The sequence below is a fragment of the Macaca mulatta genome, chromosome 17, assembly GCF_049350105.2.
Source record: "Macaca mulatta isolate MMU2019108-1 chromosome 17, T2T-MMU8v2.0, whole genome shotgun sequence".
Classification (NCBI taxonomy): Eukaryota; Metazoa; Chordata; class Mammalia; order Primates; family Cercopithecidae; genus Macaca; species Macaca mulatta.
Genome location: NC_133422.1, coordinates 14,374,240 through 14,397,109, shown reverse-complemented (window position 1 = coordinate 14,397,109; position 22,870 = coordinate 14,374,240). Strand labels below are relative to the sequence as shown.

Sequence of the window (22,870 nt, the reverse complement as noted above, 5' to 3'; positions counted from 1 at the left end):
AGCATTTCTTTAAGGAAAGCTCCACTGTATTCTCTAGGATTTTCTTCCAATCCACCAAGTTTGATATTGACACTTCATCATTTTGTTAATAACAGGCAATAGCTGGGACTTATGCTGTTTCTTCAAATTGTCATTAAATGATTTTAAATGAAAATGTTGCCAAGTTGCAGTTGTCCAATAAGGTCACAAGGAATAATAATTATCAAGGAGCTCATTCCTGAACTGTTTAGACACACGTCGAAGTGCCAAGAACCAGCAGAATTGATGGGTAACTTAGTGCTTCTGCGCCTCTTTTGTGGAATTTACTCAGCCCACCATGTGCTCTGCTGTTTTGCACCTTTTTTAATGGGAAGGGGGAATACACAGTGATACTTTTTGAGAAATACCTTATTCTTAGATTTTTGTGGTTTAAAATTAAACATGAAACCAACCTCTGGCCACTGGTAATTTTTTACAGCATCTAGTATCACAGATAAGCTACTTTTTGTAGCCCAAATGCATGACTTTGACTCCTGGATTTTATAACATTGATAGTTTAATTTCAGGGCATATCAAAGCATGCTAGGGGTTCATTAGAGTTTTCTATTTGACTAAACTCAATTTCATTTTTTTTTTTCAAATCACCTGTGTTGGAAGTTAAGTAGCTCCTGTTCCAAGTCAGATAGGAGTTTTGTTTGACAAAATGCTGTTCAATGCCTTAATGATAGTCTTGCCTGATGTACCAATCTGTCACATCAATCTCTCATTGCTTTGAAAATTCCTTATCCATTCTAACGGATGTTGCAATTTCTTCTGCTTTCATATGTATTTCTTAGGTGTGATTGCCAATTCTTTTCTATGTGTCTCAGTAACAAAATGTAACATAGATTCACCTATTTGTGAGTAACTTCTTTCCTTAATTCCTACAAAGTACATGGTGGTTGTTTTTGCAAGAAAATATAGAATTATAGTCATTCTTCCAATAATACATTTTTAATTTACTTAGATAAAATTTATATCCCGCTGCCATTTTCATTCATTTCTTTGTACACAGCAGCTTTTCATATAAATGCCGAATCACAGTGTGTAAACTTCCTGAAGACATTTTAAACAGTAATTCAAATAGATGCCTATGTATCAATGCACATCACTTACTTGAAATGATGATAACATGAACAGCCCTAACCAAATGTATATAGGCACAGCTATATCATGGCTGGCCATCAGCTATTATGACATAAGCAATGTAATAATAATGCTCATTGGAATGAGCAATCTCGTGGGGAAAAATAAAACTTGACCTGTATCCATAATAACCAGTTTGAGTGGGTCTAAGGATCAGGACTGGGGAATGAGAATGAAAGATGGGCAGTAGAAGTCAGGTTGCAGGAAGAGATGGTAACATCTCTGCCCAAGAGCTCCTCTGTAAGGTCTGGTAGGTATCACCAGACTCAGACTTAGCAATGAGGCATGTGCGTCAGTGCAGAGGACCCAACAACCCTGCTGTGTGGGTCCCTCCACCTTACCCAGGCCTCACATTGAGGAGAGAAGGGTTCTCACTTTGCCTGAGCTGGTGTGGTAATGAAGATGGTGAATGCTATGCTCACTGTCGGTAGATGCCTGCAAAGAAAGGGCTGGTTAGTGAGAACATCTTGGCTCAGTATTCAGTCTCTGGGAATTTGCAAAGAGAAAGCATAGAAATGTGTTTCTTTCTTAATTTCTTTGCTCCTCCTCAGTAGATTTTGCAATTGGATCCTGAAAGTGGATGCTGCCTCTGTAAGTAGAGGTGTTGTCTATGAGTGTATCCAGAAATGACAACAAAGTTTCAGACCCAACATATCTCTCCCATGGCTGTGTTGCTGATATTTGCAATTTTGCCATTACAGATTCCTTCTTACTTCACTTTCTGGGATCTATTTTGTAATCAAATGATCCTGTGAGGGGTTAACACAACATATGCTAGCCACTGGAATTTGATCATTAACACCACAGTGTGAATTACTTTCACAGATGAGTGCCTTCTGGGATGCAGAAATGGACAGATATGAATGCATAGAATTGCTTAAGGCACAGGAGTGAAAGGACACTTGAATGACAGGGCTAATGAGAACTGAGATAAAACTTAGTTTTAAATTTTTCTGTAACAAAGAGACCGCAAAAGACAGTGACTCAAGGATTAGAAAGGGTTGCCCCCTCCCACCCCCCCACATAAGAGTCCATGGTGAATGCCCAGGTTTACAGATGTTCGGTCCTAAGAAGACTTATCACTCAGAAACAGGTTCCTTTCATCATGTAATTGCTTTCGTCACCATATCTAATGATGTGTTCTTTGTAAAAATCCAGTCCAAGCCGTAAGTACCAGACATCTACAGCAATGTTGTCCAAAAGAACCTTCTGCAATGAGATAAATGTTCTCGATCTGTCCTATCCAATAAGGTAGCCATTAGCCACATGTAGTACTCGAAATATGGCTATTGTGACTGATACACTGACTTTCAAATTTTGTTTAACTCAAATTTAAGTAATTACATGAGGCTAATGGTACCCTACTGGATAGCACAGATCTTGACAGTAGGCAAGTACAGTTGATAGGTGACAAAGTGCTAGCAGCCTTCACTCTCAGCGCCTCCTCGGCCTCAGCGTCCGCTCTGGTGGTGCTTGAGGGGCCCTTCAGCTTGCCACAGCACCGTGGGAGCCCCTCTCTGGGCTGGCTGAGGCCGGAGCCCCCTCCCTCTGCTTGCCAGGAGGTGTGGAGGGAGAGGCGTGGGCGGGAACCAATGCACCAATTGGTACTGTGTATCTAGCTAACTCTGTATCTAGCTAACTAGCACTCTATGACTCTGTGTCTAGCTCAAGGATTGTTAAATGCACCAATCAGTACTCTGTGCCTAGCTCAAGGTTTGTAAATACACCAATTGGTACTCTGTATCTAGCTAACTAGCACTCTGTGACTCTGTATAGCTCAAGGATTTGAAACGTACCAATCAGCACTCTGTCAAATCAGACCAATCAGCTCTCTGTAAAATGGACCAATCAGCAGGATGTGGGTGGGGCCAGATAAGGGAATAAAAGCAGGCTGCCGCAGCCAGCCAGCAGCAACCCCTCCAGTCCCATTCCACAGTGTGGAAGCTTTATTCTTTCACTCTTTGCAATAAATCTTGCTGCTTCTCACTCTTTGGGTCCACACTGCCTTTAAGAGCTGTAACACTCACCAGGAAGGTCTACAACTTCACTCCTGACGGCAAGACCAGGAACCCACCAGAAGGAAAAAGCTCCAGACACATTTGAGCATCTGGAGGAACAAACTCGGGACACACCGTCTTCGAGAACTGTAACGCTCACTGCGAGGGTCAGTGGCTTCATTCCTGAAGTCAGTGAGAACAAGAACCCACCAATTCCGGACACACAGTCATGTGCCGCATAACAAGCTCTCAGTCAATGATGGACTGTACTTATGAGAGTGGTCCCATAAGGTTATGATACCATATTTCCACTTTACTTTTTCTGTGTTCAGACACACAAATAGTTACCATTGTGTAACAACTGGCTACAGTATTCAGTACACATGCTGTACAGGTTTGTAACCTAGGAGCAATAGCCTATACCATGGAGCCTAGCTGCATAGCAGGCTATACTATCAGGTTGGTATGAGTACACTCTCTGATGCTTCCACAATGACAAAATTGCCTAATTAGGGTTTTCTAAAAACATACCCTGATTAAGTGATGCCTTACCATATTTTGAAATATCCAGTACATTCTTGCTAACTATAGTCATGCTACAGTGGAATAGAACACCAGAACTTATTCCTTCTATCTAACTTTAACTTTGTACCTGATGACCAGCCGCTCCCTTTCTCCCGTCTCCACTACTCGACTCAGCCTATGGTAATCACCATTCTACTCTCTACTGCCATTAGAATAACTTGTTCGATTACACACATGAGGGAGATAATACAGTATTTGTCTTTCTGTGCTTGGCTTCTTTCACTTAACACGATGTCCTCTAGGTTCGTCCGTGTTAACCTGAAAGCTCAGAAGAGTAGAATTGGCACATGTGTCCATTGCATTCCCGGTGTGTCTCATGGAGCCTGGACCCTGAAAGAGAATCAGTTTACTGTTTCATCTTGTTACAGACACCCTTAGATGTGGGAACAAGGCCTTGGATTTGGTGAGGGGCAAAAATTTTAGTAGAATGGACTAGATAGAACTTTAACTTCTTCCGGCTTAGCTACCCTGGCAGCAGCGGAGTCCGTTGTAAAAGAGGGATAGTTGTATCTATGATTTTTTTTTTTTCTGATTTTCATTCTTTGTCCTTTGCAGACTCTATAAAAATAATCCCTAAAGTAAACCTAATGATGCATTGCTTTCCTCTTACCAGTCTTAATGCCATGGCAAATAGAGGAAGTGCCTTGTGTTTTAATACATTGGAGTCACTTGTGTTTTGTTCTAAAATAATTCTTAAATAGAAGGAAATATTTTAAGCTATGTTTTTATTTTCAGAAAACCTACACAATATCTTAAAGAAGTAGAGTGAGTTAGTACTAGTTTGCCAGAATCATAGTGAGATATAGATTGGTTGACAAAATTAACTTCCTAGGACACATGTGGCTTATCACATGAAAGAACACACACAGTTTTCTACCATAAACAATTTAAAGTAGTTTGCTGTAGAAAACATTCTTAGTGTCAAAGTTACAAATCACCAGTTCTTGGAACTATTAAAATAAACTCTTCTCTATTATAGGAAAACATTTTCCCCTTGTTAGCAAGCAGGCTTACATGGTCAACTTTATAATAACAAGTTAAAGAATAAGTATAAACATGTTTTAAATTCTAGGATGACAAGTATGTAACATTTCAGTACACTTTTCCTTATCTGCCTAATAAGATGTAATGGCTAGCTGAATGACCATCTACCTTCTCAGAGAACCTGTTTGAACCATATTCCACTGCTTCAACGTTTCACTAAATCTGTAACGTTTTGATCTTCACTTACACTTTCTAAATCAGGGTGATGTAACATCTGGAAGAAACACACAAAAATAACTAGGAAAGGGCACAAACAAAATAGGAGGCAAAGCACTTTCAGCAAATGCAAACAAAATAAAAGCAGAGTGACAATACAAATTTGTAAAAAGTAGAGTTCAAATCTCAGAAAATTAAATGGGACATAGAGGGTTATAATATAATAACTGAAGGTAAAATCTGCAAAGCAGAAATTATCATTTTAAACTTTTATGTAACAAACAATATAATGGAAAAACATAAAATCTAGAAGCACAAGAACTTGATAAAATAATCAGAGTATATAAAAATATATTTCAAAGTTAGACAAAATATATAAGGATACAGATTTTTATAAATTTTCATTTTTAATTTCAAATAAAAATGTAATGTATGCTTATTGTGCAATAACTTTAAACAACATGGAAGTGTAAAGTTAGAAAAGAGAACATCTCCGTTACACTTCCCAATTCTACACGCTGCCCAGAGATGACTTATATTTCTATGTATCCTTCCAGGTCTTTCCTTTATGCAGTCATAGATCTTGTTAGTTTATAAAAATAAATTTCCTTGATCCATGGTAGGGACTTACTGTAATTTGTTTAGTTATTTTCCTACTGATAGATTTTAAGATGCTTCCAAAGGTTTATTATAAACAATGCTTCAATGAACATCTTTATACAAATGTATTTGTACATATGTGGGATGTTTGTATGATAAAGACAAAAGAAGTGGAATTTTTGGGTCAATAATATGACATGGGACCAAATCAAACTTGATAAGTTGTTGCCACGAATTGTGAGCAATAAACCTATGTTGTAAGGCTCTGAGATTTTGGGTGTTATTTTAACCCCAGCACAATAGGTCATTGAGGTACAATGACCTTTTTATTTTTCTCTAGGAATCAAACTACCTAATGTTTCATTAGGTAGTTTGCTGAAGCCTCCTGCTTGTCACCCTTAATAAAATTAGTGGTTATGGTTAAGAAAAGTCAAATCCACTTAAAAGTGTTATTGAATGGATTTATAGTATCTCATCCTGTATTTTTCTCAATGAATTAGTATTAAGATATCATTCCTGCATCACGAAAGTGAAGTGAAATTTACTAAATGTTTTTTGTCATCTATCAAGATGATGTATGGGTTTTCTCTTTTAATCTGTTCCTGTAGATTTCCCTAATATTAAAACATCCTGGAATCGGCCCCACTTAGTCACGATGTGTTATTATTTAACAGAAGGCTAGAGTTAATTTATTAATACATCAAGTTCCATATATTTGCACTAGCCTCATAAGTCATATTTGTCTATGATTCTTTTTTTTCTCTTCCTGTCCAATTTGGATATCTAGGTCATGCTAGTCTTGCAAAATTAGTTGGAAAATTATATTTTTCTATTCTCTGAAACAGCTTAAATATGACAGGAATTATGTATTTCTTGAAGGGAGAGCCCCTTTGTAATGTAGCTACTTAAAATTTTCAGTATTGTCTATGTTGTCTATGTTTAAGGGTTATTCAGTATTTCTATTTCTTTTAAAATTAATTTTGACAATTTGTATTTCCTAGAAGAGGCTGTAAATTGTACCATAAGTACCACCTTCACCTAGAAGTTTTAAAGTAAAACTTTCTTTTTCCTTTCTAAAGCATACGAAATGTATTTCCTTGTCTCTTTAACCCAAGTATTACTTAGCAGAGCGTTTTTAACTTTCTGTAGCGCGGCTGGGATGCTCCACCACTCCATAAAAACTGTCTCCCTCATCCTTCTGTTCAAAACCCTGTGGTCAGAGAATGGGGTTCCCAGTATTAGACCTCTTACAATTGTTATTTAGCCGGAGTCCTCAGCCCACAGGCTGAGAACTGTCAGTTCTGACTTCCAGTCCTCTACTGAGGCTGGTTACCTGCTCTTGGTGCATACTGGGTCATTCCTTTTGCCTGGGATGCTCTTCTTACTGTGATCTTCTATTCCATGTCCTAGGATCCTTTCCCACCCATGCCGACTCCTCCTGGAGCTCTTCCCTGGTCATTTTTGTTAACAATGATCTCCCCAGTTCGTAACAAGGGTGTCCACTTGATCACAGTCAGCAAATCATATCATGCTTATGTCATTAGCTCCTAAATGATTTTATGGCCCCATGTCTTGTAGATTACAAAGAACTCAACAAGTAGTAGCTACAATTAGTCTTAGATTTAAAAAATTAAAATGTCATATAATTTGAAATGACAGGTAAAAGTTTCTTGTTCACTGTCAGGATCACCTCTTCTTAACTTCTTGATTTCTATCAGTATTATGATTAGATTAGTGTTATGTAAAGGTTTATAAAGCTTACTTTCAGTTTTGTAATTATAATTAAGTCCTTCATGCTTTGTCTTTCATTTGCTTCTAAATCAGCGGTCAGGCTGGGCGCGGTGGCTCACGCCTGTAATTCCAACAGTTTGGGAGACCTACACGGGTGGATCACTTGAGGTCGGGAGTTCAAGAGCAACCTGGCCAACGTGGTGAAACCCGGTCTCTACAAAAATTAGCCGGGCATGATGGCAGATGCCTGTAATCCCAGTTAGTCGAGAGGCGGAGGCAGGACAATTCCTTGAACCTGGGAGGTGGAGGTTGTAGTGAGCCGAGATCGCACCACTGCACTCCAGCCCTGGGTGACAGAGTGAGACTCCATCTCAATAAATAAGTAAATAAATAAATAAATAAATAAAATAAAATAAATCGGGTCAGCAAATTATAGCCCATAGGATAAAACTGGCCTCCTGCCTGTTTTTGTACAGCCTGTGAGCTATGAGTGGTTTTTACATTTTTAGATAATTAAAAAAGTAAAAATAAGATGACTATTTCACGACATGTGAAAAGTATATGAAAATCCAATTTCAGTGTCTGTAAATAAAGTTTTATTGAAACACAGCCATTCCTTCATTTGTGTAATGTCTATGGCTGCTTTGGTGCTGCAATGGCAGAACTGAGTAAATGCAACAGAGACGTATGACCTCCTAGACCTGTGATATTTACTCTCTGGCCCTTTACAGAACACATTTGCCAACCCCTGTTACAAGGACCCAAAACCAATAAACACCATTCACAAATTAGCATCTCTCATCTGCACTCCTCAGGCAGCCTCCTCACTGGTCGCCGTGCTTCCATTCTTGCTTTCCTCCTCTCCATTCTGCACACAACAACCAGAATGATCTTGCTACAACATCCCTGAATCCTGCATGTTGTTTCATGTGGGCTGAGCATGCAACGCTGAGAATTTTTGGTGGTCAATATCCCCACATTCTAAAGAGAGATGCTGGACCAGTTTTTCAGTTTTGTCTGCCTTCCCTGGCCCGTAGACCTGAGCAGGAGGCCCCAGCCTTGACCCTGCTCTCCTGGCCAGTGTTCTGACCTGCCCCATCCCAGGGGACAAGGTGTCTGCAAGGCCTTGGAGACATATTTTTTTTTCTGGAAATTGTATTTGTCATTATTCTTTCTTCATGACACTAAAGTGGTCCAACTTACGGTATTGTTTGTTGAAATAAAAATACTTTGTTTTGAAGATGATTTTCTTAGCAGCATCCAATTGAGGGCAAGAAAATCCTGGGCCACCTCCATTTTTTTTGAAGGCCCTGATATGTTTTTTAAAATGTGGCAGAAACATGACATTTTGTATCTGTCAAAACACATAGAACTGTATGACACAAACAGTAAGCCCTAATGTAGACTATGGACTTTAGTAATAATAGTGTATAAATATTGCTTCACCAATTATAACAAGTGTACCACAATAAGCAAGGTGTGAATAATAGGGGAAACTGGGTAAGTGTGAGTGTGGGAAGGGGTATATTGGAACTCTGTGCTTTCTCCTCAATTTTTCTGTTAACCTAAAATTGCCCTAACCATTAAAGTCTATTATAAAAAAGGAAGAAATACCAGAACTGGGTTACTTACATAATATTTTCCCTACTAGTATTACAACTTTGTTTGAATGGCACTATTCCCAGTTTTAAAAACTACATTTCCTAGCTTCTGTTGCAAAAGGGATTGACTTGAGGTAAAGACTTGCTCAGTGAGACCTCAGTGAAAGTCATCTGGAGGTAACCGAGGGACAGATCTTTAATGGGAGGTCAAACCCAACTACCATTTGTCCTTTGGCCCTTTTCTCTTCTCCCTTCCTGCCTGTAATGTTGCAAAGAGGCTACAGCATGACCATGAGGGAGGGCCAGATATTCCCAAGAGTTTTCAGCTGAGATTTCCTTGAGCTGCTATACTGGCCAAACTTAAAAATGACCAACCTTAGGATTGTTTTGTTTTATTAAAAAAAGAGAAACCCTTATGTTATTGAAGGCACCACTGTTACTTGGGGTTTCTATGAAGGAAGCTCAAATGATTAAAAATCTCAAGAGTTCAACCATTTGGGTGGATCTCTGACTGTGGGCATAACCTGCTTTGAAGTTAAATGTGAAGTGCTTTGTGAAAGAGATCCCAAAGCCCTAGGGCTGCTCTTTCCCCCGCCCCATCCCATAAGTGGCCTCCCCTCACTGAGCCTTCCAAGGTGCATGATGCACTAGGACAGTGGATTCCTAGATGTGTTGCATGGCTGGCATCTCAGGATTTAGAATGCTCTTTTTGGACTCTTTGGTTAGTTGCATTACATTATGAAACTATTGTCTTTCTTGAGCTTTTAATTTTTTTGGTGGAACACATAAATTTGTCGGGGTCATATGTTAGGTAAACTTTTTTATTGCATGTATAAAAAATTTTCATTTAGGCAGGGCGCAGTGGCTCACACCTGTAATCCTAGCACTTTGGGAGGCCGAGGTGGGTGGATCATAAGGTCAGGAGGTCGAGACCATCCTGGCTAACATGGTGAAACCCCATCTCTACTAAAAATACAGAAAATGAGCCAGGCGTGGTGGTGGGCACCTGTAGTCCCAGCTATTGGGGAGGCTGAGGCTGGAGAAAGGACTGAACCGGGAGGTGGAGCTTGCAGTGAGCCGAGATCACACCACTGCAGTCCAGCCTGCGTGACAGTGCGAGACTCCATCTCAAAAAACAAACAAACAAAAAACAAAAAAATTACCCCAGCATGGTGGCACACGCCTGTAATCTCAGCTACTTGGGAGGCTGAAGGACGGGAATTGCTTGAACCCGGAAGGCAAAGGTTGCAGTGAACTGAGATCCCGCCACTGCACTCCAGCCTGGGTGACAGAGTGAGACTCCTTCTCAAAAAAAAAAAAAATATTTTATCTTCTCCTTTGAGTGAAAAAGAATTCTAGTTTTATGTGTTTTCCTCAAAATATGGAAGATGTTGTTTCTTTACCTTTTGGGTAATAAGGTTTACTGGCACCGCTGATACTGTAATCCAGTGTTTTTGACAAGAATTATGATGCCAATTTGCTTATTACTCCTTTGAAGAAATTTGTTTTTTCATCTCTGTGGAAGTATTTAAGTTCTTGTTTTATGCTTGGTATTCTGGTTTCATGAGGGTAAATCATTTATTTTCTTTTTTCATTAGTCTTGCCCACACAGTCCATCTGAAGATGCCTGGGTTTTTTGCCAGATGTAAGCCTAGTTTTATCCTGTTGGCCTCAGTACTAGCCAGTACTTTAAGTTTGAGAAAAAGGTATTACAGCATACATTGCCAAAGGGAGAAGTTGCCAGAAATTTGCGTTTACTTGTTCAATAGAGAGTTTTCAGATGATGTACATGAGAGATTTCAGTAGGAAGGCAGTGAAGTTTTTTAGAATTTGGCAGCCTCAAGGTTTGGAGAATAAGTGTTTGCATGAGAGTCATGAAAGCTGTGTTCTAGGCCAGTCCCTACTTAATAAAGTTTAGAATGGATTTCACTTTACTACAAAATGGGGAAGTGGGACTTGATGAGCTTATTGGTCCCTGCCAGGAATTTAAGATTCTATTCAGTGGTTCTCAAGGTGGGGTTGGGGTACTAGCATCTCCATTAGGGACAGTTTGGAAATGTGTGAGTTATTTTGGATTGTCATAATGACTGGTGGCCACTTTTGGCATTGGTGTAGAAATGACAAACATTTTGCAGTAAATGGGAAAGTCTCGCAAGCGAAAAAAGAACTGTTCACATGAAAATAATGCGAGATGCAGGAGCAGCCGGCCACCGGGTAATTTCGTCTGCTTAATGGAATCTCTTGTGTTAGCCCTTCATGTTGGAATACCCCCAGCTGGCTGACAGAGAGGTCTAACTTTGGCTGCAGATAAACCCCACTGCTTCTTTGCCTCGGACAGCTAAAATTGAGCCTCTCCATCTTCCTGACTCACAAGGTCGGCCTTCTTTTCTTTCCCTAACAATCAATAACCTTGCCACTAAACAAGTTTGCATGTTTTTGTGTCATTTTTCCTGTCCATCTCAATACATCCATTCTGTTCTAGCACTTTCTTCAAAAAGACAAAAAGACTCCGGAGAATAAACGTTGTTCCCCATGAGTGAAGTGGAGAAAGTGCGTGTTAAAGAGGTGTGTTCTTAATCCATGGAGCCCAGGGAATATTGAAAATGTTTAGATTAAGGAAGGCTCTAAGCAGGACAAGGTCATTGGCATAATGATTTTACATTTGTTCAGTTTGCCTAAGGGGAAAGAACTTCAGATTTGGAAAGGCAAAGAGCAGAAGATTAAAGGCTACTAACTGGGGTTCGTCTTTGCTGCACTTTCATTAGCTTTGTAACTTGTATTGACTTAAATGTAATTTGAAGATTCACCATTTCATAGTAAAATATGTGTTTTGTGTGTTGAAGCCTGCTACTGGCTTGGTTCAAATGCTCCTTAGAGACAGATTTTAATGGAATCAGGCCATTTCAAGGGAAATCTGATTATTCAGGAATAAACTTACGCAAGTGTCTATATAGCACAACCTGAGGTTCCAAGGAGTATGGGAGGCAGCAACCCATGGTTGGGCCCCTTTGTTCCTGTGCTCATAGCCTGCCTCCAGCTGCCCTGGCTTTCTGTTTGCTTCTAGGAATCTAGGCCCTGTCTACCTCTATAGTCATTTCCTCTAAATCTTTTCCCCTCTACCTCCTTTTAGTTTAGTTACACTAAACTGCTATTTTTCCAAGTGAGTTTCATCTCTCAAAAGTTTGACTGATGCTGTTTTTCTATCTAAATTGTTCTCTCATCATTGTCACTCTGCTTAGCCAACTCCCATTGATTCTTCAAATCTCAATTTAGGAATCATCTTCCCAGGACACCTTCCTTTCTGTTCCTAAACCTGACTCCATTATAATCCTTCTCCAGGTGCTGTCTCAGAGAATTACCCTGGGAAGATTCGCTAAAAGTGCAGACTGCTGGCACCTAACCAAGATCTATTGCATCTGGGATGGGTCCCAGGAATCCACAGTTTTCACAGTGTGTGTGTGTTTGTCTGTCTTTTGTATTAGATGATAAACAGTTTGAGGGCAGCATTGACAGTTGTATTTCTAGAAACAAACAGGGTCTGACAATATAGTAGGTATTCCATACAATTTTTGTTGTTGTTGAAGCAATGGTCAAGTTACTCTGAAAGCACAATCTAAGACCTGGAATTGAGTCCTGGCTCTACCACTTGGTAGGTGTGTACTTTGGATAAATTACCAAAACTTTCTGACTCTCAATTTCTTTATCAATGAAGTAGAATAATTCCTACTCACAAGTGCTTTGAAATGAAAATGAGACATATATCATTATTATTAGCCCTGTCAAAAGCCAAAATTACAACGAATTTAGTTTAAAGATCTTAATTAGCTTTTAGTTGTGTTTCTAAATTGGGCAACATCTCAACTTATAAAATAGAATAAATGGTCTGATAACCTGAGCAGAGGAGGCTGAGTTTTAGACAGAGAGAGGCCGAGGAAAGCAGCAACAGAGAAAAAGCGGATTGGTCATTTCAAAGTTACTTTCCTTGTAAAGGTTAAAGCAGAGGAGACTTTCTTATCATGTTCAAGATAACCTGGCCTGTTTGGGGATTTGGCTATTACCTCTCTCTCTCCTGATTTCTCAGAAGGAAAACAACTTAGTTTCAGCTTGTCGGTGTGGAATTTCAGCATGAGTGACTCCATTTTGATTTACTCTGTTAGGCCTGGTGCAGGAGCTCCACCCGCATCAATGGACTCCTGTAACTTTTATTTAACAGCCCAATAGATTTTAAGATGGAGATCTTTAAATCTCTAACACTAAGAGATATAGGAGAGGAAAAATTGCTTCCTTCTATCCTTCTAGGTTCTTTGGCTGGTCTATGAATTAAATTGACATCAGACAGATGAACAGGAGCAAAACCATTTTAATTATATACATACACATGGGAGTCCCACAAAAATATGAGACTCAAAGAAGTGGAGTAAGGGTTTGGTGTTTCTTTGTGGTGGTGGAGGTAAATTATGGGAAAGTAAGGGGTAGAGGAAATGCATAGTGAATGAAGCTTGTCTTGTTATGTAGTTAAGTCTCTCAAGTGGCAAATTTTCTCAGAGTAGCTCTCTTCCTGGTACAGATAGCTAGTTACTAATGTAAATTTTCCTTATAAATGTAAATTTCCTATATGAAAGGGGAAATTTATATCCTTTTTAGGCAGTTGATGAGGAGGTAAAGTTTCCTTGTGTTAGCTTGCTCTTAATTTCTTTTAGCTCAAAATAATCAATATGCCATATTTTGGGTGACATGTTCTGAATGCCTTCAGAGGCTAGGAGGGAAACTCCCAGGATTGAAGGATTTTTATAGGCTGACTTTTCAAAACACTATGTGGATTGAAAATTTGAGCAAATTAAAGCCAGAACTAGAATAACTAGCTTTTCTGATTATCCCAGTTCTTTTGCACTGACCTTCTGGGCTGTTGTTTTTCTGGATATTTTCTGGTTCAACATTTCATAGTCTTCTCAGGCAGATAAATAATGGCAAACAGGTTGAACAAGAGACTTATGTCTATGCCAATTGAGTTGTTTGCCTACAGGAACTGTTTTCTTTTATTTGAAACAAGCATCTGTCTGTCTATTCAATCAACATCTGGGTGAAGCGCTATTTGTAGTAATAATAATATCATTTTTTAAAAACAGACTGTGTGCCAGCCATGATGCAAAGAACTTTCTGTGCCCTTTCTCCATTCTCATAGCCAGGATTTAAACCTAGACTGTCTTACTCCACAGCTGTCTGTGTTAAATAGCCTATTACTCTACTCCCACTGATTTCACATGCCTCCAGAGATATTGCAGGAAGAAACACAACAGTGAATGAAAAGAAACGCAAAATAATTATTCTTTAATTTAGAAACATCCCCCATGACATTATTTTTCAAGGGATCAGCAAAGTCAGTTGACTGGTCAGTATGTGCTTCTGATCTTCATTCCCATCGCACGATTTTCTTCTGATATTAGCCACCCTTGGTTCCTGCAATGGATTGAAAAAGGGGATTTTTTCATAAAGGACTTGCACTATATAGAAGATACATAAATGTTTTGGAATTCATAGCTGATCTTAAAGTTAATAAGACAGGACAATTGTAGCCTACAGGAAGCCTCGAGGTGGTCCAGTCTTAGTATGTGTCAGATAGAGCTGGGTTGGGATGATTTCCAACCAGAGGTATGACTATTTTGAAAGTGGAAACACACTTATATTTATTTTGACTTTAAGAATGTTTCTGACTTTACTTAGTCACTACCTTAGAGAATGGTAGAGATAATTATATTGGTTTTTCGATGTTCAATTCTAAAGCATTGTAATGCTGTACTGTGTTGGTATAAGCACTACTAAATGGGATGGCTTTGAAATCTCGTGCCAGTTCCAATTTGCTCATGAAACTCAGTTATTTTCCTTCTGTTACAGTTGAAAATAGTTCCCTACAGTTTCACCAGAAGTGGTCTGTTTATTCTTGGTCAGATTAACCCTTCACAGTCCAATTGATTTTTTGAAGATTTTCCTGGCTCAGTTTGCCAAGCAGAAAAGTTGCAAATTTTGGGGGATTTCTGAAATGTTTCGAGCTAATCAACATCTTTGCTTTATGATTTCTGAGATATGAAAGCTGGCTCTAAAATGTGAAGTGTTAACATGGATAGTGTTGCCTTTCCCTATCAGATTATTTAAAGTTTTTATCAGGCATAACTGAATAGGAGGGGTGAGGTTATCTAACAAATCTTTAGTACAGATTGAGGTCATAAATTAAAACACCATAGTGAGAAGCTTCCATACTGGTATAAACAAATAATTAAATGATTGTAGCCTTCAGAGTAAACAACTCCACAAGTCAACACGCAGGCTGAAAACACACACACACACACACACACACACACACACACACTAAATTTTAAAGCCTTTCACTATATTTTTAGAAACCAGCAGGTTTTCCACCAAAATTGTTTTTTTATGAGTTTGAAGCTGTGAAGGATATATAGCTTATTTGTAATCATTATTTTCAAGTGAATAATAAAGGATGAATAAAAGTATTAGACATTAGTACATACTGAAGAGGAAAAAAACCATTATAAATTAGTATGTATTGAATATCAGTAAATACTGAGCCTGGTAACTAAATAGGGTATCAATAATTTATGATCACATCTCAAGGCAAGTTACATTGAAGAAAAACTTGTAGATTGGAGGGAAAGTGCCTAACCCCTAAAATTTCCATGTAAGAGTTAGTCACTGTTAAAAGTGTCACTATATCAAACCATAATAAAATTTTGTTTTCTTCTTTAGTGTTACTTTCATAGTGGAAAACATGCCTTTTAAATGTATTTGATATTTATGACAGTACAATCACTAGTGAAGGATGATCTATTAGTGTTGATAGCGACAAGAGGCAGCCATCTCGTGCCAACAAATGCCTCGGTATATGGGGGTGGTTCCCTGGTGAAACCCCACCTCCAAGCTAAATATAGTTAAAGTCTGAAAGCCAAGCTACAAGTTAAACCCTCCCACCAGATTGAGACCTTGTCTTCCTGTTTGGCAAGCTTTCCTCTGATTGGACCTCACCCTTCACCTATTTTACATATACCTACACTTTCCTAATTGGTTTTCTACACTGTCATGCCCACCTTTGAGTGGTGTCTTTGCTTTAACCTTTCTTACATGCTAACAAACCAATCAGCATGCACTCCCCATTCTGAGTCCATAAAAGGCCCCAGACCCAGCCACTCAGGGGAAATTTCCCGCCTCTTGGTAGGGAGACCAACCATGCATCCCCTCTCCAAGGAAAGCCATTTTCATGGCTCAATAAAACTCTTCTCCACCCTCCTTACCCTTCAATGTCCAGAGTATCCTTATTCTTCTTGGGTGCAGTACCAGAGCTCGGGAACCACCGGATGCAGGTACAAGCTATAACTCAGGGGATCTGGGCCATGCCAGCGTGGCTGAGGGAGACCTGGGTGGAGTGTCACTGGCTGGGGGTCCCCGGCTTGCAAAATGACCAAGAAGAAAAATCCTGCATCAGTGTTAGTGACAGTGAACTTAGTGATATTTTAGAGTTTATCTAATTCTTATGTAGAAAATAGTCCAGTAACATAGGCTATAAGTTTTCTTCCTGATTTTTACTGTAGGTTTGTTAGCATGTATCCAAATACTTTTCTAGAATAAGTAAGACTATGGTCTTCATCACGATAAGAACAAGTCAGACATCAGAACGCATTCTGACGTGGGAAGGCTTAAAGGCTCTTCCATCAAACTGAAGTGCTGGGATTAGAGCGGAAGACTCTTCAGCAGGGCGGATACTCACTTGGATGATGCCAAACAGATATTCATGGTTTAAAAAAGCCAAAAAAAATCAGCTCAAGTTTACAAAATCAGAAATCTACGTTACAACATGCATGGGGTGGTAGGAAGGAAACAAAGAGATTTGTTAAAGCATTCATTTTGATGATTACACAATTTCCAGAGGTAAATTGGCTTTTTTCCAAAAAGATGAGTGTGTTAAACAAGGCAAGATAGTCTAAAAGGGCATTTTATATGATATTTCCACATCATACATTCTTTTAAGTATTTTAATGGGGAAAAACTTTTATATCTGAATAAACATCTGATTTGCTAAGGTTTTGCGGTGCATTTATGTCATGTAATTAGTTTTGTTGATGGGCAACCTTGATAGCTGTTTTGATGTGTAATTTGTTTGAAACTATTAAAAGGGCTTTGCTGAAGGTTTAAAACAGTCTGAAATAGCCTCAGAGAATGTTAGGTGTTGCTATTTTAATGAAGCGAAGTTTTGAGTTTGGGATTAAGTCTAGTGAAACCAAAATAATTTGGCACTTTGGGAAATGAAATCTGTGAACAGCATTGAGAGAAATTTATAATTCACTCTCTCTTTTGGCTTCCTATCCTTCACTCACTAGTGTGAACCTTTAGCTTAATTTGATAACTTTTTTTTCTTAAAGTGTATGCTCTAAGAAGGGTTTCCCTGTTTATCTATTTTATTTTGAAACACAGTTTCACTCTGTTGCCCAGGCTGGAGTGCAATGGCACGATCTTGGCTCATTGCAACCTCCGCTTCCCATGAGAATAAGGCATTCTCATGCCTCAGTCTCCCGGGTAGCTGGGATTACAGGCACGTGCCACCACACCTGGCTGTATTTGTATTATTAGGAGAGATGGGGTTTCACCATGTTGGTCAGGCTGCTCTTGAATTCCTGACCTCAAGTGATGTGCCCTCCTCGGCCTCCCAAAGTGCCGGGATTACAGGCATGAGCCACCGCGCCTGGCCGGTTTCCTCTGTTTAAAATCTACTCTGTATTTGTTTTCTCTGCCCCACCCAGTGAAGCAATGAGTGCTCTTTTAAGAGGCAAGTCAGTGAGTTTCCGATTTTTTCTCCAACATACCTTCCCTGCTCTGGTCTGGAGGCCACCGCAACATCTTCGGTATGCTTTTCACCTCGCTGTCCAAGCCTTTGGTCTGATGCTTGGTGGAGACTATTTTTCAGTGCTGATTTTGCTAGGAAGTTGTCTTTGGTTTATTCCCATTCCTGTTTTAAGAACTCTTACCTACCTAGCTCACCCTTGGGCTCAGGTCCCAGAATCCCAGCTGGCCAGGCTTTGGCAAGTGGAAAGTTTCTCTCTGCTTGTTACTAGGAGAGGGTTTCCAGGTAATCGCTGGTCTTGGGTGATCTGCAAAACTGCTGGTACACTTTCTAGTTTCAGGGTTATGTGAAACATTCTGTTCTATAAATCAAAAGATAGTTTTTACCCCATTAATTTCTTCTTGGGTTTATTTAATTTTTTTCCTAGCAGGAGTTGTATGAATCACAGACAATCTGCTTGCTGCTAGGCTGGGATTTTGCTGTGAAAGGTGGAAACATCACTGCATGCACGGGTTACACTTAGTTAAGGTGTGTGAATATATTAAAGTACTTTTTTTTAAAGTTGTCTTGTCATGATCCTGAGTTTTCTTATGAAAAGGAAGACCAGAAAACATAATTAGGGTCCAGGGCATTAAAAAAATAACTAGAGTTATTTCCCTACAATCACCACAATTTCTAATGTTATTAGTTTCACGTGAAGTGATTATTTTGTTTTTGTCATTATGAATTCTGTATCACAAAAATTTAGATTAGAAAGTATAATCTACTATGTGAATTGTTTCTAAATGTATGTGGCTTGGACCAGGGTTTCATCTTGTGCAAGATAAATGGAGTTGACAAAGGCTTTCATATTTTAATGTGAACAAATCAGAGTAGAACATTCAGAGTCAGAGATGAAAGTCATATAATGCTTAGTACTCTAAAACCCGTGATTCATAATGGTGAATTAAGGCTTTCATTTTTAAGAGTGGCCTATTAGTGGGCAAATCCCTCAGTAAAATGATGTGTTATACAACAAACCATTAATATCTTTGGGGGGACTCACTTATCAGATTATTTTCCAACGTTAGAGTTGGCTGAGATGGAATAGTATACATAACTGGTAAATTCTGAAAAGAGCCTAAGAGAGAAGGTCAACCTGAAGTCTCGTGTTGTATACCTGTCCTTACCCTCTTGTATTATTCTATATGCTGAAAACAGGTATTTTATTCATATTTGGGGTTTCCTACAATATCCGCTTTCTTCCATAAAATATCGAAAATCTTTTAATGCTAACAGTAAGAAATGAACATGACTTACATGCTTTTGGTCTCCTGTAGAAAGATTTTTGAACTTCTTGTTTTAGGTAGGGGTTGACTTTATTTTGAGCAATTAACACTTTATTATAATTATTTATTTACTTATATCTTTCCCTACCCAACTGTGAACCTCTGTGAGCCCCTAGTTGACAGGGAACATGATGCATCTAGCTCAACACTTAACCTATACTAGATGTTTAGTAAACATTTTTCCACATAAATTTATTAAAAGATACGCAACATTCAGTCAAAATGATTATACTGTTGAGTTTTCTTTTCCACTGAAAAGGTCTTCAGTGGCAAACAAACAAACAAACAAACAAACACTGGCTTCTAAAATACCCGTGTTCAAAATGTCTGCCCAGAATGTCAGTCTCATCTTTAAGCAGGTGGCTCAGTCGTTCTTCAAGAAAACAGCTTTATGATGTTGTATAAATACAGTCAGAGCTTGATTGTCCAGTCTTTCAAAATGTGATGAATTGTCTCTTTCCCTGAGAGGTGAATAAATCATTTCAACCTCATAAATCTTAGTAATCCATTTTCTTTCTAGTTTTAAGAATTTCCATGAGTAGCTCACACATGGGGCCCATCAAACCAAGACAGTAGGAGAGAAACAGGGAAAAATAGAAAGGAGAGCTAAAGTGAAAACTGAGAAAAACGTTGGCGAGCTTTTGTGTGTGCTCGGCTGGCATGCACGCAACATGGTTTCTGGGCCGTCTTTGTCACATGGGGCCTTGGGAAATAGACTCCCAGAGGAAAGATCTTAACTGGTGAGTTGAGTGTTAAGTAGAATGCTGGTTACCAGAAAGGGGTGCTGTTTGGCTCTCACCATCGACAGGACTCTGGTTGAGTGACATCTTGGGAGTCTTCATCTTCATCCCGGGAAGGAACAACCTAAAATTTACCTGATGAATGAGCTGCCCATCTCCCCAAACATATTTACATATTAGCCATGTTGATGTCTGCTTTTGGTGTTGTGTGGACTTGGGTACAGAAAAGTCTTTTTATGCAATTACATGCAATTTGGATGCAAAAGAAGGTTGGGGTTTTTTTTTGTTGTTTTTTTTGTTTTTTTGTTTTTGGTTTTTTTGGGTATCCTTTTGTAACTGTATGTTGGCTGCTGCACGGTTTATTTCTCAGAAAGGGAAAAAATGAAAGATATAAAGTGCATTTTCTCTAAATACTATAACGATAGATAGATATTTGCTTTGATGTAGTATTCAAATTCATATGACACCAAAAAGTATTTGAATTTTTCTTATAAGTGATTACTTAGGTGTTTTCAGTGGTCACTGGTTTATTTATGACAATATAAGAATTTAAGTTTAAGTAAATTCTAAAGAAAATTATTTTCTTGCAGATATAAGTTTTTTCTTATATGCGTTATATACTAAATTAATATGCTTTTATAATTCAACAACATTCATTGAAAATATACTTATTAAGAGTCTGTTATGTGTCATACCCAATCCTGGGCATTGGAGATTGAGATGATGCTATGATTTGAATGTTCGTGATCCCCCAAAATTCATATGTTGGAACCTAAGACCCAAAGTGATAGTATTTAAAGGTGAGGATTTTAGGAGGTGATTAAGTCATGAAGGCAGAGCCCTCATGAATGGGATTAATGACCCTTTCAAAGGGCTGAAGGGAATTAGCTAGGCCCCTTTTATGCTTCTGGCCCTGCCATGTGAGGACACAGCATTTGTCTCCTCTGGAGGATGCAGCAACAGGCGCTATGTTGGAAGCAAAGACAGGGCCCTCATCAGACACGACATCAGCCAGTTACTGGACTGTGAAATTCCCAGCCTCCTAGAACTGTGAGAAATAATTTTCCATTATTTATAAACTACCCAGTCTTAGGTATTTTGTTACAGCAGCACAAAGACAGACAGATGCCAATAGGAAAGATTATGTTTCTTCTGTTCTGGCATTGAAGTACTATGGAAATCACCAATGAACATTTAACGATCCTAATAATATCGTCCATTTTGTTCACTGTTCTATCCTCACACTTTCAGTAGTGATGGATGTATAACTGGTGCTCAGGAGGTGTTCATTAAGTGAATATTATGAGGCCAGTGTTATGGTGGTGGAAATGCAAGGGTGCCATGGGGAGTCAGGATGTTTTCTTGAAGGAAGCCTTATCTCCAGTCTGCCCTGAATGTTAAGTTAGAGCAGCGCCAAATGACCCAAAACAGCAAAAACAAAAACATCATAGGAACACTTTTTCTGTGCTTACATGGAGTTTTCCAGATTATTTAGTTATGCCATAGTTTTTTTTGCAGGATCAATAAGCAGAATCTAAATTTCCAGCCATAAATAAATTTATACAAGAAGGTATCAACCAAACGGCATATCATTAGAGCTAACAGATTGATTTCAAAAGATTCTGACATGCAGTTAGTAAATTTGTAAAATGAGTGATACAGTTTTATTTGCCGTGTTCTCTTTTTCCCACACTTAAGGTGATAAACTTTGTTTCACTTTACTCCAAGCACAGGGCTGAAACCAATATAAGAAATAATATGGATATTTTTGCTGGATATCATCAGCAAACTTTCACATCTTTTTGAGAGTTTTAGGTAAATATTAAAAAGGATTAAAAATTATGTGAGGGTAAATGTCAGTAGAAAACTGTCCTAAGGTTAAGTTTCAACCAATTAGCCATGTTTATTGAGTTTCTAGTATGGAGAGTGATTAGAAGTCCAGATTCTGGGGCCAAACTGCCTGAGTTGAATTTCAGTCTCTCCATGTAGTAAGTGGATTCCTCAACTGTGCCTTCCATTTCTTCCTTAGAAGAATGACAACGACCATACTTGTTTTGAGGATTAAATGAGAACATGTGGATTGCCTTAGAATAGTGCCTGGACCATTGTAAGAACTATGTATTAATCATTATCATTTTTTCCTATACTTTATTTTGTATGCATTGATTATGTGCCACATGTGAGATATTATGTACATTCCAGCATGTACAACTTTGTCTTGAAGATCATAATCTAATTGAGGAGAAAAAAACCTAAAATACATGAAATAACTAAACAACCATAAGTGTTCAATGCTGTGATATAAAGTTTAAGGGCAATTGAAGTTGAGATAAGGGGAAAGATCTGTGTGGGTTAATAGTAATATAGAAAGTAAAGAATTTATAAAGTAAAACAATAGCGAGCATCGATGGCAACCTAAATTACAATATATTCTCAGCATTGTTAAAATATAGATATGGGGGTCAGGTGTGGTGGCTCATACCTGTAATCCCAGTACTTTGGGAGGCTGAGGTAGGAGGATGACTTGAGGCCAGGAGTTTAAGACTACCCTGGGTAACATAGGAAGATCCCATCTCTACTAAAAATTTAGAAAAAAAAATTAGCTGGGACTGGTAGCATGCGTCTCTAGTCCCAGCTATTTGGGAGGCTGATGCAGGAGGATCATTTTAGCCCAGGAGATTGTGCCACTGCACTCCAGCCTGGGCAATAGAGCAAGATGCTGTCTTTAAAAATATTTTAAAAAAATAGATATGCTTTAAAAGAAAACACTTTCGGCCGGGCGCGGTGGCTCAAGCCTGTAATCCCAGCACTTTGGGAGGCCGAGACGGGCGGATCACGAGGTCAGGAGATCGAGACCATCCTGGCTAACACAATGAAACCCCGTCTCTACTAAAAATACAAAAAAAAATTAGCCGGGCAAGGTGGCGGGCGCCTGTAGTCCCAGCTACTCGGGAGGCTGAGGCAGGAGAATGGCGTAAACCCGGGAGGCGGAGCTTGCAGTGAGCCGAGATAGCGCCACTGCACTCCAGCCTGGGCGACAGAGCGAGACTCCGTCTCAAAAAAAAAAAAAAAAAAA

General features: G+C 38.9%; 2 long non-coding RNA genes across 2 annotated transcripts in view; one reads left to right on the top strand and one right to left on the bottom strand.

The window, feature by feature from the left end:
• The window catches only part of LOC114673561 (uncharacterized), a 617,687-nt gene that overhangs the window by 226,203 nt on the left and 368,614 nt on the right, over nucleotides 1–22,870 (top strand). The gene's annotated exons all lie outside the window — the stretch shown is intronic.
• Nucleotides 14,181–17,958, bottom strand: LOC106994223 (uncharacterized). The gene is made up of 3 exons (XR_001440710.3): nucleotides 17,749–17,958; nucleotides 16,183–16,337; nucleotides 14,181–14,335 (listed from the first exon to the last, which is right to left on the bottom strand). It is a non-coding gene; the product is annotated as an uncharacterized LOC106994223 (long non-coding RNA).